Raw genomic sequence first — 14,516 nt, 5'->3', positions numbered from 1 at the left:
AAACCAGGGGACTGTGAAAACAGGGGGGAAAACTGCCTAAGCAAACTTTTCACCTCAGCCTGCTGATCAGAAGTCAGGTGAGGGGCCACTCGGACACCCTCACCGGAGCTATCTGAAGGACCGCTTTGGAACAGGTCGGGGAGAGGTTCTGACTCCTCTTCCTCAACATCTGAAGCCAGTAGCAGTGCTGCGATTTCGACTCTTGGGACGAAAGCCTTCAGCCTATTCACGTGAAACACTTTTGGAGCCTGTCCAGGCCTTCCAAGGTCCACTAAATAGTTCACCTCACCCAGGGGCTCCACCACTGTGTAAGGGCCTGACCATTTGTCCTGTAAAGCGCGAGGCCTTATTGGATTCATGATCAGGACTTGCTGACCAGGTGTAAAGTTGATGAGGGAAGCTTTCTGGTCGTACCAATGTTTCACCAGCGCTTGCCCTGCCTTCAATTTATCACTAGCCAAGCCCATCAGAAGTACCATCCGTTTTCTGAGCCCTAGCACATAATCAACTACATTGGTAGTAACAGGGGGAGTGGGCATCTCCCATCCCTCTTTGACGATGGCTAAGGGTCCCCGTACGGGATGACCGAACAGAAGTTCGAAGGGGCTGAAGCCAACACCCTCCTGTGGTACCTCTCGGTAGGCAAACAGTAAGCATGGTAAAAGAAGATCCCATTTTCTTCTCTGGGGCTCCTCCAGAGCCCCAATCATGCTCTTTAACGTTCTGTTGAAACGTTCCACCAGACCATTGGTCTGGGGGTGGTATGCAGAAGAGAACTTGTAGGTGACCCCACATTCTTTCCACATAGCCTGCATATACTTCGACATAAAGTTGCTGCCACGATCTGACACAACTTCTTTAGGGAAGCCAACCCTAGTAAATATGCCGAGTAAAGCTTTTGCAACTGACTTGGCAGTTACAGTTTTCAATGGGATGGTCTCAGGATACCTGGTTGCATGGTCGACCAGCACCAGGATAAACCTATTGCCCGAGGATGTTTGCGGGTCAAGGGGACCAACGATGTCGATCCCTACCCTTTCAAATGGTACCCCCACAACTGGGAGCGGTACCAACGGAGCTTGGATTGTCGCGCCAACCTTACCAGACAACTGGCAGGAGGCACAACTCCTGCAGTGACTTTCTACTTGCACCCCCATCTTGGGCCAGTAGAAGTGCATGGATAACCTTTGCTTGGTCCTCTTCATACCAAGGTGACCCGCAAGGGGAACTTCATGCGCCAACTGCAGGAGGAAGGGCCTAACAGCAAGTGGAACCACCAACCTCCTATGGTCTTCTTCTGTAGACTCTGTGGGCTCACTATACAGGAGTCCACCTTCCCAATAAATCCTATGCTTCCCAGGAGGTTCACCCTCAAGCTGGGAGCAGGCCTGTCTCCTTAGGCCTTCCAGAGATGGGCACTCACGTTGGCCTTTACTGAATTCGTCCCTATCAGGACCTCCTTCAACTAACAAGTCTTTTAGTTCAGGATGATCGTTGGGGTCGAATACTTCAGGCATCGCCACCTCCTCGTCAGGCCCGGGCGATTGACCAACTTCCTCCACCGCAGTGGTAGGCGAGCTCGGGGGAATATTCTCTTTCCCTCGTTTTGACTTGTAGACTCCTTTCGCCTTGGGTTTCCCCTTCGGCTGGGGCGGCGTATTGGACTTGGCCAATGCTGCCCGTGCTTGAGACCGTGTGTAGGGTCTTTCGGCAGTGTCTCCTACGAGCCCTAAAGCTCTGAGATCATTACCCAACAAGACCTTTCCCGGGACGTTTCTCTGAATGCTCACTGGAATCCTGACTGCTGTACCATTTAAAGTAAGATTTACAGGGATCACGGGAAACATACGGAGGGGGCCGTCAGCCAACTTAGTGGGCATCAGAGTAGCTCTGGCAACTTCCTCTGAGTCTACCAAGGTAGAATCCACTACAGTGCGACTGCACCCACTATCCCTAAGAGCTGGAGTATCCACTCCATTGATCAGCACACTGTCTTTAAAGTAGTGCTTGGAATTATCCGGAATCCTAGCATAAGCCTCTGCGACTTTAGGCTCCCAGGAACCCAGGGACACTAAAACTACCTCAGCCTCTATTCCGCTGGGAAATGAGTCTGAGGAGAAGGATGCTCCTGTAATCTCTTCTTCCTCGTAGGAGGAGAAGTCCAGATTAGCGGAGTGGACCCCCAAAGGTCTAACCTTACACCGGGGATCCCCCTTCACATGGTCAGTTGCTCCACAAGAAAAACAAGCCCCATTGGATCTGTTTACATAGGGAGGCTTATTGTAACCAGAGTTCTGTTTCGGAGGCGGACCTTCACTACCCTGTGAGTTCTCTTGTGTCTTACCCTTGTTTTTCTTTTTGTGGCCCTTATGGGAAGAAGATTTAGCAGATTCCCCACCCTCCATATCTTTGGACTTTTTCCCTTCCTCCTGCTTACCAGGATGAGTTTTGTCCTTATGGGACACTCGATGTGACACCCATAAGTCTGCTGCAATGGCCAGCTTCTTAGGATCTAATTCCTTCGAATCGGCCAAATGCTGCTTAAGCTCCGGGGAAGAAGAAGCAAAAATGTGTTCCAGCATGACAAGATTTATCATGCCTTCGAAGGTAGAAACCTTATAACCTTCGACCCAGCTGTAAGAGGATTCACTTCAGCACTACAGCTAAGTTAACGCCTAATCTAGAATACTGAATGAAAACCCTTATTGATATATCTTTAGGTCCAGTTCATGCGTTCTGGATGACTACCCCTGTATAACACCCCTCTCTTGGAATCCCCCTGACCCCACTGAGCCAAGAAGTAGTTCTGTTTTGCAAGTTTAAAAGGTTTATTTGATAATTTAAAATAGATATATATAAATCACGCTTTATAATAAATTAATAATAGAATAGCACACTTAATCTGATATGATAAAGATCAACAACGGAGAATCTGGCACTAGCACACTTCTTATAATCACTAATGAGTTGACATGAAATGGATAAGGTAGCACACTGTTAAATAGGAACAAAAGTATAATGTGGTAGAGGATGCTTTATGTAAGCTCAGGTGGATGCAATATTCAATGAATGCAGTACAGAAAATACTCAATATGATTTCGACCAAACAATGTAATCACTTTTCTCTGGCTATTCACTCCCCCCCCTCTTTATGCAATGCAAGGAAATGGGAGGAAACACACAGTTCTCAGAAATGCAATCAATGTAATTCAGTTCAACCCAGCAAGCTTACACGACAGAAGTTTAAAACACAGGCAAATGCTTTGATATGTGCTAGCAATGGATGAGAAATATGCTGGAAATGTTTTTAATTCCCTTTCAGAGGTTCAGGGTGAGTGGTATCTAGTTAATATTAGTCCAGGCTCACACTAGCAATGATGCAGGGATAGTTAACAGGTTAAACGAATTTCTGGCAAATGGAAAGCAAAACTGCTGTCTTTTTACACGTGAAGAAATTGCAAATCGCGGTAAAATTCGTGGATGCGCCGAGCGCTATTACAGAGGAACCGCAAGGACTATCTCTATCGTTTTGGGGTGCTAGGAAAGCCTAGGATCTCAGCTTCCAAATGAAAGTTATTGCAAGTCTCTAGCCCAAACGGTTGCGGAGATATGACCGATTTACTAGAGGTCGTTTTTGGTTTTTGCAAATTTTAAACGCACACTTTTTCAGCTTTAAAAATGATGGCAGAATAACACAATTGCTAAGCTGCAGTTCTACTTAGGTTAAATAGATTGAATTAGATGAATTTAAACTAAGAGATTGGTTCTACACAGTTCTGCTGGGTACTCACACTATATTCTTGAATTAAATGGGCCTCATCACGGATCTGGTCAGGGTTTTGGACTGGGCTCTGGTCTCTCTCTGGGCACAGCACTGCTTTCTCTCTGCTCTGGATAGATTGAAGTCTCTAGTTTGGCTTTCTGGAGGTTGATGAATTTGAAGTTTGGATCTCTGGATGTTGTATGGTCCGGCAGAGTGCGTTGCAGCAAATGGAATTGAAGGTCCCTATCTGTCCTGACTCTCTGCTTTTATGTGTTTTTGAGAGTGGGTGTGTGTGTAGCATCACTAGACTTGCCCCTCTCACTTGTCATTGGTCCAGCTTTCATTCCTCCCCTTGATTGGGGAATGAACTGTGAGTCAGAGTGATGTCATTTTATGGCTTGCCAAGAGGGCACTCCCTTGTCAGATTGCACACATTCTATATTTGATAATAAAAGACATATTTCACAGTTACACAGTTGCTTGAAATTACATATACATGGTGTGGCTGAATTTAGCCATGTCTCTGTCCAAATCTGCTCTTTCTAGGAGCTTGCATTCAGAGATGGCACATAATGGACTTTTTAACTGATTTTTCAATTTCTGACATGGACCCAACTTTACATACATGTGCGCAGGGAGTAGGGACATTAACTGATGAAGTTTCAGATTTTTAACATGCACACATTTAGAGTAATATCCACTTTTCCGCTGACACCCCCCTGTACATACCACCGGTTCTAAAAACCTCTTAAACTGTGGGCAGAAAAATCACAAGAATTATGGTATCATTTATAAAATTTTCACATGTCCGCACCATGAGTTATTCATCTTTTTCAAAACAATATTCTGGCTACAAAGGGGTGTGGTTTTCTCTCAGCACAAGGTAGAAATACTGGTTAATCCAGTTCTGCCAAGCCAGCTTGCTCTCACAGGCAGTGCCCCTCCCAGCTCCTGCCAAGAGGAAGCTACATTTTACGACTGCGTAATAAAACCTTTGCCTGAGTGAAGAGGGCTTTGTTCACTCTCCTGCAGAGCACAGGTAATTCAATTATCAGATAGATGGCATATCCTTAGTGTGGGCAGCAAAAGGAAGGTTGGCCTGGGAACACAGTGGTGACTCAAGTTTCACTCCTGATGGGGGTAGCTGCCAAGCAAAATCAAGTTCCTTAAGCCAGACCTTCAGCTAACTGGCAGGTTTTTTGTTGCTTTTTAACTTAACTTGCAATTTTACACATGCAGCTAGGATGCTGAGTCTAAGTGCAAAACTATGACATTTCAACAGTTACAAAGGCATGTGATACCAAACATAGGTCACTCATTTAATCTAAACATTTTCGATTTTAGTGTCTTTAAATCCAGTGCAACTTAAACTGCTGCAATCCACAGCTCAGCCAGTCTTGTTATAAACCTTGTCTTATGATCTTCATTTCCCAGATTTTGTAGGCACACAAAACTCCATTCTGCCAAATGTCTGCTGGTGTTCAGTAAATATTTTGCACATATTGCAATGTTTGAAAATAGGCATTTTGACTTGCCTTCAGGGAAACAGAGTGGTTTTAAAACGCCGGCTTTTGGATAGTGGTGAGTACTGGTACTGCACCCATTTTTGGGATTTAAGAAATGAATTCCCCACAATTCTAGGTTGCATTTGGCAATCAGCATTTCCATTCCCAATGGTTTCAGACTACTGTGCGGGTAGTCCAATGGTGGTTTTAAAGCGCTTTGAAGCTAACCGGCGCTACTGTTTTTCCTTTGGCAACCCATTTCCCTCATGGCAACCCGGCCTTTCATTCTCGCACTGGTGGGTGGCAAGTGAGGCAACCATTTTGGTGTGCGCACAAACTGCGCAGCTTTCCTGGATTTCGGCGCACATGTGGGTTTTCCGCCATCTTGAATTTTCTAAGCCCACAGCACCAAATGTGGTGGCATGATAGCTTAAACGTGGGTCAGGACACCCAACAAGCCCCCCCCACGTGACTGCCCCTTGAATTTGAGTCGATGGGGAGTCGCGTGCACAAGGGTTTTGACCCATGCACCGGTCTGTCCGCATAATCTTCTTCCTCTTCTGTAGATGGCACAGTTCAGCATCTTCTTCTCCATCCGGTACTGATCGATGGTTCTCCTCGCCGGTCCTGATGGGAATATTGGGCGGTCCACTGGGCCCATTGAATCTTCGTTCCCGGTCTCCGGATCGTCCTCCTTGGTCATTCTCCATGGTTTCATCTCTTCTAGGATGATAACGCAAAAGCGGCAATACCTACTCATAGACGTTTTTCCACCACTGTTGAGATAGTGGGGCAGCATATGCATTTCATCATAACGAAACATTACATTCTTATTTTGAAAAACAGTATGACTAAGAGACAGTTTCATACAAATCACAGTATGTTAGAGACTAGATGTGGTACGTTTTATGATTGGAACTGAATTAGTCTGATACAGTACCCGCTAGGATTCCAGAGGATTCCTCCAGTTGTTGCAGAGTGTGCCTGGGATGGCAACACTTCAACTGGTTTATGTGTACCCACTTGTCTTCCCCCTCTGCCGAACCGCCTTTGGGGATGCGGATCTTGTAGCCACAGGGGAGATCTTATCGACGATCTCAAAGGGTCCCTTCCATGTAGGCAAAAATTTGCGCTGCTTGGCCTGGTTCCTTTGGAAGTTGTATAGATAGACCCGGTCTCCCACCTGATATTCCTTCCTGGAAGTTTTCAGGTCATAATGGGTCTTCATGCTATCAGCCGATCTTTCTAGATTCCGCTGAGCATAAGCAAAAGCATGTTGGAGGTGTTTCCTTAAATTCTCTACATACTCATGAGTAGTGGAGGCATTTATCAGTGTCTGCTCTTGGGTCCTGTAGAGCAAATGCTGAGGAAGCACCATCTTGCGTCCAGTCATCAACTCAAATGGTGACATTTTGGTTGCAGATGAAGGGGTAGATCTGATGGCCATTAGGACCAGAGGTAATCGGATATCCCAACTTGGCCCAGAATCTGCCACAAACTTCTTTAATATGCTCACAATTGTCCGGTTATATCTCTCTACTGCCCCAGAAGAAGCTGGTCTATAAGCAATATGCAGCTTTCTCTTGACCCCCAGTATCTCCCACATCTTTGTCATTACTTCACTGGTGAAGTGGCTACCTCTGTCTGACTCAATCCTTTGAGGTAGACCAAAACGGGAAAAGATGTGGTTAATCATCAAGGCAGCTGCAGTTTCTGCCTTGCAATTTGGGGCTGGGAGACATTCCACCCACTTGGTAAACAAGCATGTCACAGTCAACATGTACTTATTCCCCCTAGCCGAGCGAATCACAGGGCCTACAAAGTCGATTTGTAAATCTGACCATGGCAGTGTCATTCCCCTCTTTTGTAAAGGCGCCCGGTGCATAAGGGATGATGGCTGAAATTGTGCACACACAAGACACCCCTTCAAGTATTGGTCGAGGTCCTGCCCCATGTGTGGCCAGTATGCAACCTCTCTTAAGATTTCCAATGTTGTGTGAAACCCCCTATGACCGGCGGTGGCCGCATCATGGGCGTGACTTAACATCAGGCTTCGGAATGAGGTAGGAACCACCCACTGATCGTGGCCAGCTTTGGATTTCCTTACCAACAAACCGTCTTGGATTCGGAACATTTTTGGACATTTCATCAACACTCTTAGGTCCTCTTTCCCAATGTAATCGGTATCCGTCAGGGGAAAGTTCTCAGGGTCCTCAAGGTGCTGGTAAAATTTACCAATTATTGGATCCCCCTTCTGAGCGGTAATCAAATCAGCATCAGGGGTCTCCTTGCTCCATTGTGCAATTGAAAGGTCGTTGTGAGCATTTGTCTGGGACCTAGTGATGGCAGTGACCTGGATTTCCCCCAACAGGGACTCAATCTCAATTAGATCCCCTTGGATGGCCCCGGTTTTGGCCAGCTGATCAGCTAAGTCATTTCCAGTTTTGTCTGGTCCCTCTACTTTGGAATGACCCTTAATCTTCTTCCAATAGATGGTCATCCCATTCGATGTGACCAGATCATCAATGTTTTGGATCAACTTCCCATGTTTCAAGGGTTTGTTGTTAGCACATAACATGCCTCTGGTTTTCCAATTAACCAGGTGCTCCACGAACCCGTTCCGTACATAATCCGAATCTGTCATTATGACCAGTTCGTGGAGTTGATGCTGGACAGCAGTGAGGATGGCCTGATGCACAGCCATCAATTCTGCCACCTGACTACTTCGGGGACCAATTTTGTGTCCAGCGGAGGGTTCTGGGGACTCATTCACCCATGCATTCCCTACACCGGCCACCAGTTCTTTCTCCCCGTTGTTGTCAACATGGTAAGAGCATCCATCCACATACACAGTGGGCATTCCCTCACACTTGTCTTCTTCAAAGACTTTGTGTGGGGAATTAAGGTATGCCTCCATGTTGTCCTTGATTTTCAGACTTTCGTCCTCGAGACAGTTTTCTCTGGCACAATCATGCAAGTCAGCCAGACCTTGCGCGAGGGGACTCTTCTTGTTTTGGCCATATCTGACCTCCACAGGAAAGCCTTGCATTGACAAAATCCAGGAAGTAATTCGGGAATTACTCACATTTCCGGCCCGGATTCTGTCACTTTGGAGATATTGCAGAGGCTGGTGTGGAGTCTCCACTATGATGTGTTCCCCCTGGATAAACGGGCGGTAATTCTTCAATGCCCACACCGTTGCCAGGAGTGCCTTCTCACAATCGTTGAATTTCTCCTCCACAGAGGATAAAGTTTTGCTCGCATAGGAGATTACTTTATTGACCTTGTCATGCTTTTGGTATAATACTGCCGTCAAGCACGTATCAGAGAACCCCGTCTCCAGGAAGAACTCCTTGTTTCTGACCGGGTAAGCTAGGCAAGGCGCTTGTGAGAGGCTTCTTTTGAGTTGTTTTACTGCCTCGGATTGTTCTGGACCCCATTCCCACTTGACCCCCCCCTTCAGGAGATGAATCAGGGGTCTGGTGATCTCTGCGTAGCCCTCAATGAACTTTCTGCTGTAATTAGTCAGTCCAAGGAGGCTCCTTAGTTCCCGCAGAGTTGTGGGGTCTTTCAGTTTCTGAAGTGCTTCCACTTTCTTTTCCTGGGGACAGAGACCCTGAGGAGTAATCTCATGCCCCAAGAAATTAACACGGGTTCTACACCACTGTGCTTTCTGAAAGGAAAGTTTTGCTCCGGCGGCCCTCAACTGTGTCAGAACATAACGGATCTCCGCGATGTGTTCCTCCACAGATGAACTTTTGATGAGGACATCATCTACATAAGCCAGGTTACCCCTCGCACCCAGGTCGGGCATGGCCTTATGTAGGAAAATATTGAATTCATTGCCGGAGTTGAGATATCCGAAGGGAGTCCGGGTCCAGGTGTACTGCTGGCCCCCAAAGGTAAAAGCCAGCTTGTATTGGTCCTCCCTACTGACAGGCACAGTCCAGTATCCATTGGTCAGGTCTATTGCAGTGAATACCTGTGACCCCTGGATCTGGGCCAGCCCTTGGTCAATGTAGGGCAGAGGCCATCGGGAAGTATGGACCCGTTTGTTGAGCTCCCTGAGGTCGGCACAGAGTCTCCACTGGCCGTTTGGCTTCAATATCCCCAGCACCGGACTATTGAAGGTGCTGTGGACTGGACGGATTATTCCCCGGGACTCAAGGTTCTTAATTATTTCAGTAAGGGACTCCATGGATGCGAGAGGCAAGCGATATTGCTTCACAAACACAGGAGTCATGCCAGGGTCCGTGGGGATTGTTGTTGTGTGGATGTCAGTGCGACCACGGTCATATGAGTCTACCGCAAAGAGATCTTGGAAATCCAAGAAAACTTGTTTCAACTTTTGCTTTTGTTCCAGAGTCACACAGGCATCAGCTAGGTTGACTCTCTCTTCCACCATCTGCCTGAAGCCTGGAAAGACTTCTGGTTTGGCTATTTCAGCGGCCTCCTCCAGCTGGGTGGAGAAGTCCCTGGTCAGAGTGCTGATTTGGACCAGAGGCTTCAGGTGGGAAAGGCAGCCCTCATGGACCTGGAAAATCACCTCATCCCTCCTGAAGTCACACGTCACATCTTCCTTACCATAAGGGCAGGAAGTGTACACCAGGAAGTTCCCCCCATGCCGGGTAAAAATCCTGTCTGGTGTTGTATTGTCCTCACTGTCACTGTCAACACAGTCCTTGGGGATTGGTCCTAACAGTTCATTTACAAGATCAATGGAGAAATGTCGGTCATCAACCGCCATTCCAATAATGGTGCCTGAGCTAGAGTAATACTCTTTAAGTCGCTGTTATCCACCTCTATTGGAATGGTGTCATGTTCTATGTTGACTAATGGAGTTGGGTTTACCCCTAACCCTTGCAGTTGGAGAGAAGCATTTAGATGTATGTAAGCATCAGGGTTTTGCAAATATTGTCCTCTTTTAACTTTCACTTCCAGGGAGAATTGTCGGGTCCTTTCTGGGATGGTGACTTCCTCTTTAATCTGAATTTCAACTGCATAAGGTAGCAATTGGGCTGACCTAAATGCTTTTTCTGGATCATCAAAGCCCATGGGATTATCCGCTAATCGGGACCAAGCTTTGAAGTTTATTAGGTCCAAACTAATGGCAAAGCGATTGAGAATGTCACTGCCTAAGTAAAAGGCGGCAGTGACGTCTCGCACGACCCAACAATTATGGACTATGCTCTTGTTGCCAATGGAGATTTTGAGCATACACCTGCTTGGCAGGAGATGTTTGGAATTAGGCGCTTCCAAGTCCATTTCCCATTTGTCTATCAGTTTGAACGTGGGAATGGCTGGATCTTTTGGGAGTTGGCGGAACATGGCTTCGCTGATGAAGCTCTTACCGTTGTTCACACACACTCGAGCGAGAACAGAGTCCTTCCCATCATTTAACTGAACAGGGATGAACAACTGCTCTCCAATTTGCTGAATATCAGCCAGGCTCTGAGCTGATTTCACATCTTTCTGGACTATAGGAGTGGGAGTTTCTGATTGTGGATTAGTATAGAATCTCAGAGTGTTTCCTTCCAGCGTGGAGTACCACTTTAGACTGGAAGGAAGGTTGATTTTCAGAAATAGAGAGGACCCCCCATCACCAGTCTGTTGTCCTACTGCTATTACTGTCACGTCTGGAATTTGGCTATTCTGGAAGTGAAATTCTACTTGGTCAGATTTTTGTTCAACCATGTGGCAGGTGCTGTTTAAACTAACATGGTTGACACTCTGTTTTAATTTTATTGGTCGGCTAGTCTGGGTCCAGAGGACCTCGTTTACACAATCTATTAGGGGTGACAACCTTCTCAGGAGGTCATTCCCTAGTAAACAAGGGGTGCCCTCTGGGGTCACAACTATGACCGGGTGTTTCAACTCGTGTCGCCCGATCTTAATGTCCAAGTCTGCAGTCCCCTCAACGGGAATTTCCTTCCCGTCAAAGTTCTGCAGTTGTCCAGGAAGAGAGGTGAGAGGAATTTGGTAATCCTCTCCCCTTCCTGCATTCAGTTCATCAAAGGCCCTTCTGGACAGAAGGGTAGCTTGAGATCCAGTGTCCACCAGTGCCGAGATTGTACCCTGCCCCTGTACTTGTACCGGGGCATAATATCTTCCCTCCTTCTCCTCAAGGGGGCACAGATAATGTACATTTTTGGACAACTGGTGGGCTAACTTTCTGGTTTTGGACATCGCGAGAGAAGAATTTTGGGCAGAATTCTGTGGAGAGCCTTGGGAATCTGAAAGAAAAAGTTGGCAACTGGAGATCAGAGCCATTGTGGGTTCCCCTGGCTCCGGTTCCGGGCCGCCCCCCCCTTTTTGGAGGCAGTCACCAGGATGGGTTTGAACCAGGGGATTTTCTTGCTGTTGGTTCTGGGATGAGATGGTGGGCGGCGGTAGCTCAGTCTCCACATCTCCCCAGTCTGGATTTGCATCCCTAGGGACCCATTTTTCTTTGGGAGGAGTTCCCCCCTCTCTGAAGGAGAAGATCCTTTTCCCAGGATCCTCTGAGGATCCCTCTCCCTCAAATTGGAAGACCTGTACCTCCTCCTCAAACTGAGTCTGTTTGGGTCTTCTGTTTCTCCCACCCCCCCTCTGCTCCTTAGGGGGCAGACTTTCAGGGGCAAGAGATTTCGTTTCCGGTTCCTGGGTTTCCAGGGGCTGTTTACAAGTGAGGAAGGAAGCTTCCTCCAAGGCTTTACACCCCCCTTCCCTTTGTGCCTCCTCCCTGGGAACCGGTGTGTTATCGGGGTGCTGCCCCCGTCATTGTTCTGGAGCACCAGGTCCAGAGTTGGGTGCGTTCTGCGCCGGCACGCCCATCTGAGGGTTCTGCTGAGCCCTCAGTATGTGACCCAGGTCCCGCGCCATGTTTTGAACCTGGCGCTCTAACTGGGAAACCCGCTCAGGCTGATACGGGGCCCTGTTTTCTCCCCTGGGCTGATCCCGGGAAGGGTAGCTGTCCCTCCTCTGGTGATACCCCGGGTTGGGAAGATTTGGGTACCCCTCCACCCTTGGCCTCCCCTCTCCCGGATTCAGTGGTCTGGGCTCAGGGAATTGGGGAAAGAAGGATGGATGGTTTTGGGGCTGGAAGTCGGGTGGATATCTGGGGAAAAAGTTCTGCCCAGGGTTTGGTAAATTTCTGCCCTCCTGTGGGAAGTTTGGAGGGAAGTTCCCTGGGTTAGGTGCTTGGCTGGATCCCCCCCCCTGGGCTGGAGGAGTCCACACATAACCCAGGATGGGTCGATTTCCCTTGTAGCGAGGACTTACATAGTCAGGAGAGCGAGGGACCCCATTTGTGGGGCTGCCTCCCTGGCTCCCTGTCTGTGACTGGCCCGAGGACCTTCTGGGCCTAGCATTATTAGGTGCAGGTAGGTTTTTAGGCCCCCCATCTCCAAATCCAAAACGGGGGTGACCTTTACCTCTGCCACCTTGGCAGCAGCAGGGGTGCTGTTGGCTTTGGGGTTTTTCTGGGCATTGCTTTTATTTTCTATGGGCTTCTGCACCTCATAGATCCGGGTAGCCTGTTCAATGACCCAGTCTAAAGATCTTTTCTCATGAAAATCCCTCACGAGCTGGGTCATGATATATTTGGGCAAGGCATGGAAAAACGTATTTATAAACTCTCTACTATCTGTGCGCACCCTTCTTGTGGTCTGTGCAAAAGCACGCTTTAACTCCTGCACAAATTCTTGTGGGGCCTGATCCTCCCCACATTGCAAATTGTAGGCTGCCTTGCGAGCCTCTTGAGGATTTCTGTGAACAGAAAAATGTTTCAGGATGGCCGCCTTATAGGTGGACCATCTTAAATGATTTTGGTCCTCCAGCCCCGCAAAGAAACTGGAGTATTCCGGGGAGAAGGTCCACTTTACATATTGAATGCAGCTTTGGCTGTCCTTCAAATGGAAAGTCTCCATCATTTGTTCAAACAACTCTAAGTGCTCCCAAACAGAATACTTAGCGTTCTTATGGTAAGGCGTGATGACGCTCCTGATCGCCTTAATCTGCTTTAAGGGGTCCTTAAGCAAGGCCCTTTTTGCCTTATTGGCCTTTTTGGTTCGGGTAACCCTTGTCCATTCTTCCTCGGACTCAGAGGCACTGCTCCCAGAGGTTCCCGTCTGTTCTTCCAGGTTTTCCCGGATTCTGCGAGCCTGGGAATGGCTGGCAGAATGTGGGGACCTGGTCTCCTGTGTCCTGCGCAGTTCAGAGGAGTCTTCAGATTCCTCCTTGCTGCCAGGATTTGATGGGTACCCCCTCCACTGACCTAACTGGGCAGAGGTTTTCAGGATGCCCTTAATGGGCCTACTCTCCTGGGGTTCCCCATTGAACTGTACTGTACTTGGGTGCCCATACCCGGATGCCCACCCCTCCATTCCTGAGTGGTACTGGCCTATGAGCCCCATACTCTTAGCTGGATAGTAATCTGCCATCCCTGTGGCCCTGTGCTCATGTGCGCCAGGGGACATGGGGGTGGTAGAGTCCAGGGACTGGGGAAGATGAAGGCCCCTGGTGTTAGGGCTCCTGCGGTTATGGTCAGGAGTCTCTCTTTCCCAGCGGACCTCATCTCTATCCGCCCCTGCTCCCTGTTGCAATGCAAGAGCCTGCATTTGTGCTTTCAGTTCCTCTGTTAAGGCCTTATTCGACTCTATCAGTCTCTCCTGCATCGCTACCTGTTGTTGGAGCCTATCATTGTGTTGACAGAGGGCCTCATTTTCCCTCTGTGCTTCCTGGGTGGTCCTGGAGAACTGGGCCAGTCTTTGCTGCAGGAGGGTTACCTCCTGAGCTGTGTCCCTATTGGCCTGCTCCTTTCTTGCTAGAGCATCTTCCACCCTTCTGGTGTGCTCTACCAAGTTCTGGTGTTCTTTTTGGAGGTCACCCAGTCCCTGGTGGGCCAGGTGATTTTCTTCCATTTTTCTTTTTAAATGGCAGACTTCCTGGCCTAAGGCGTCTCTTTCCTGACTAAGAGCCTGCATTTGTGCCGCCAGGTCGTCCCTCTGCCTTTGAAAGGCACCAGCTTTCTGGCGTTCTTCATCAAACTCTGCCTGGGTATCCAGGTCTTTCAAGATCAGCTTGTTGCTCTCTACCTTCACTCTATCTAGATGACTTTGCAGGGTGGCTACCTGCTCCGTGCATGCCCTGTTAAAGTCTAATTGTTGCTCCAGCTTTTTCTGGCTCTGCAGTAAGGAGTCAAAACTGTCTTGGTGCTCCTTCTGCAGGGCCAGAAATCTAGTATCCTGTTCTACCTTTTCCTGTTGCAG

The sequence above is a fragment of the Ambystoma mexicanum genome, chromosome 12, assembly GCF_040938575.1.
Source record: "Ambystoma mexicanum isolate Mex_15411 chromosome 12, UKY_AmexF1_1, whole genome shotgun sequence".
Classification (NCBI taxonomy): Eukaryota; Metazoa; Chordata; class Amphibia; order Caudata; family Ambystomatidae; genus Ambystoma; species Ambystoma mexicanum.
This window is presented reverse-complemented; position numbering follows the sequence as displayed.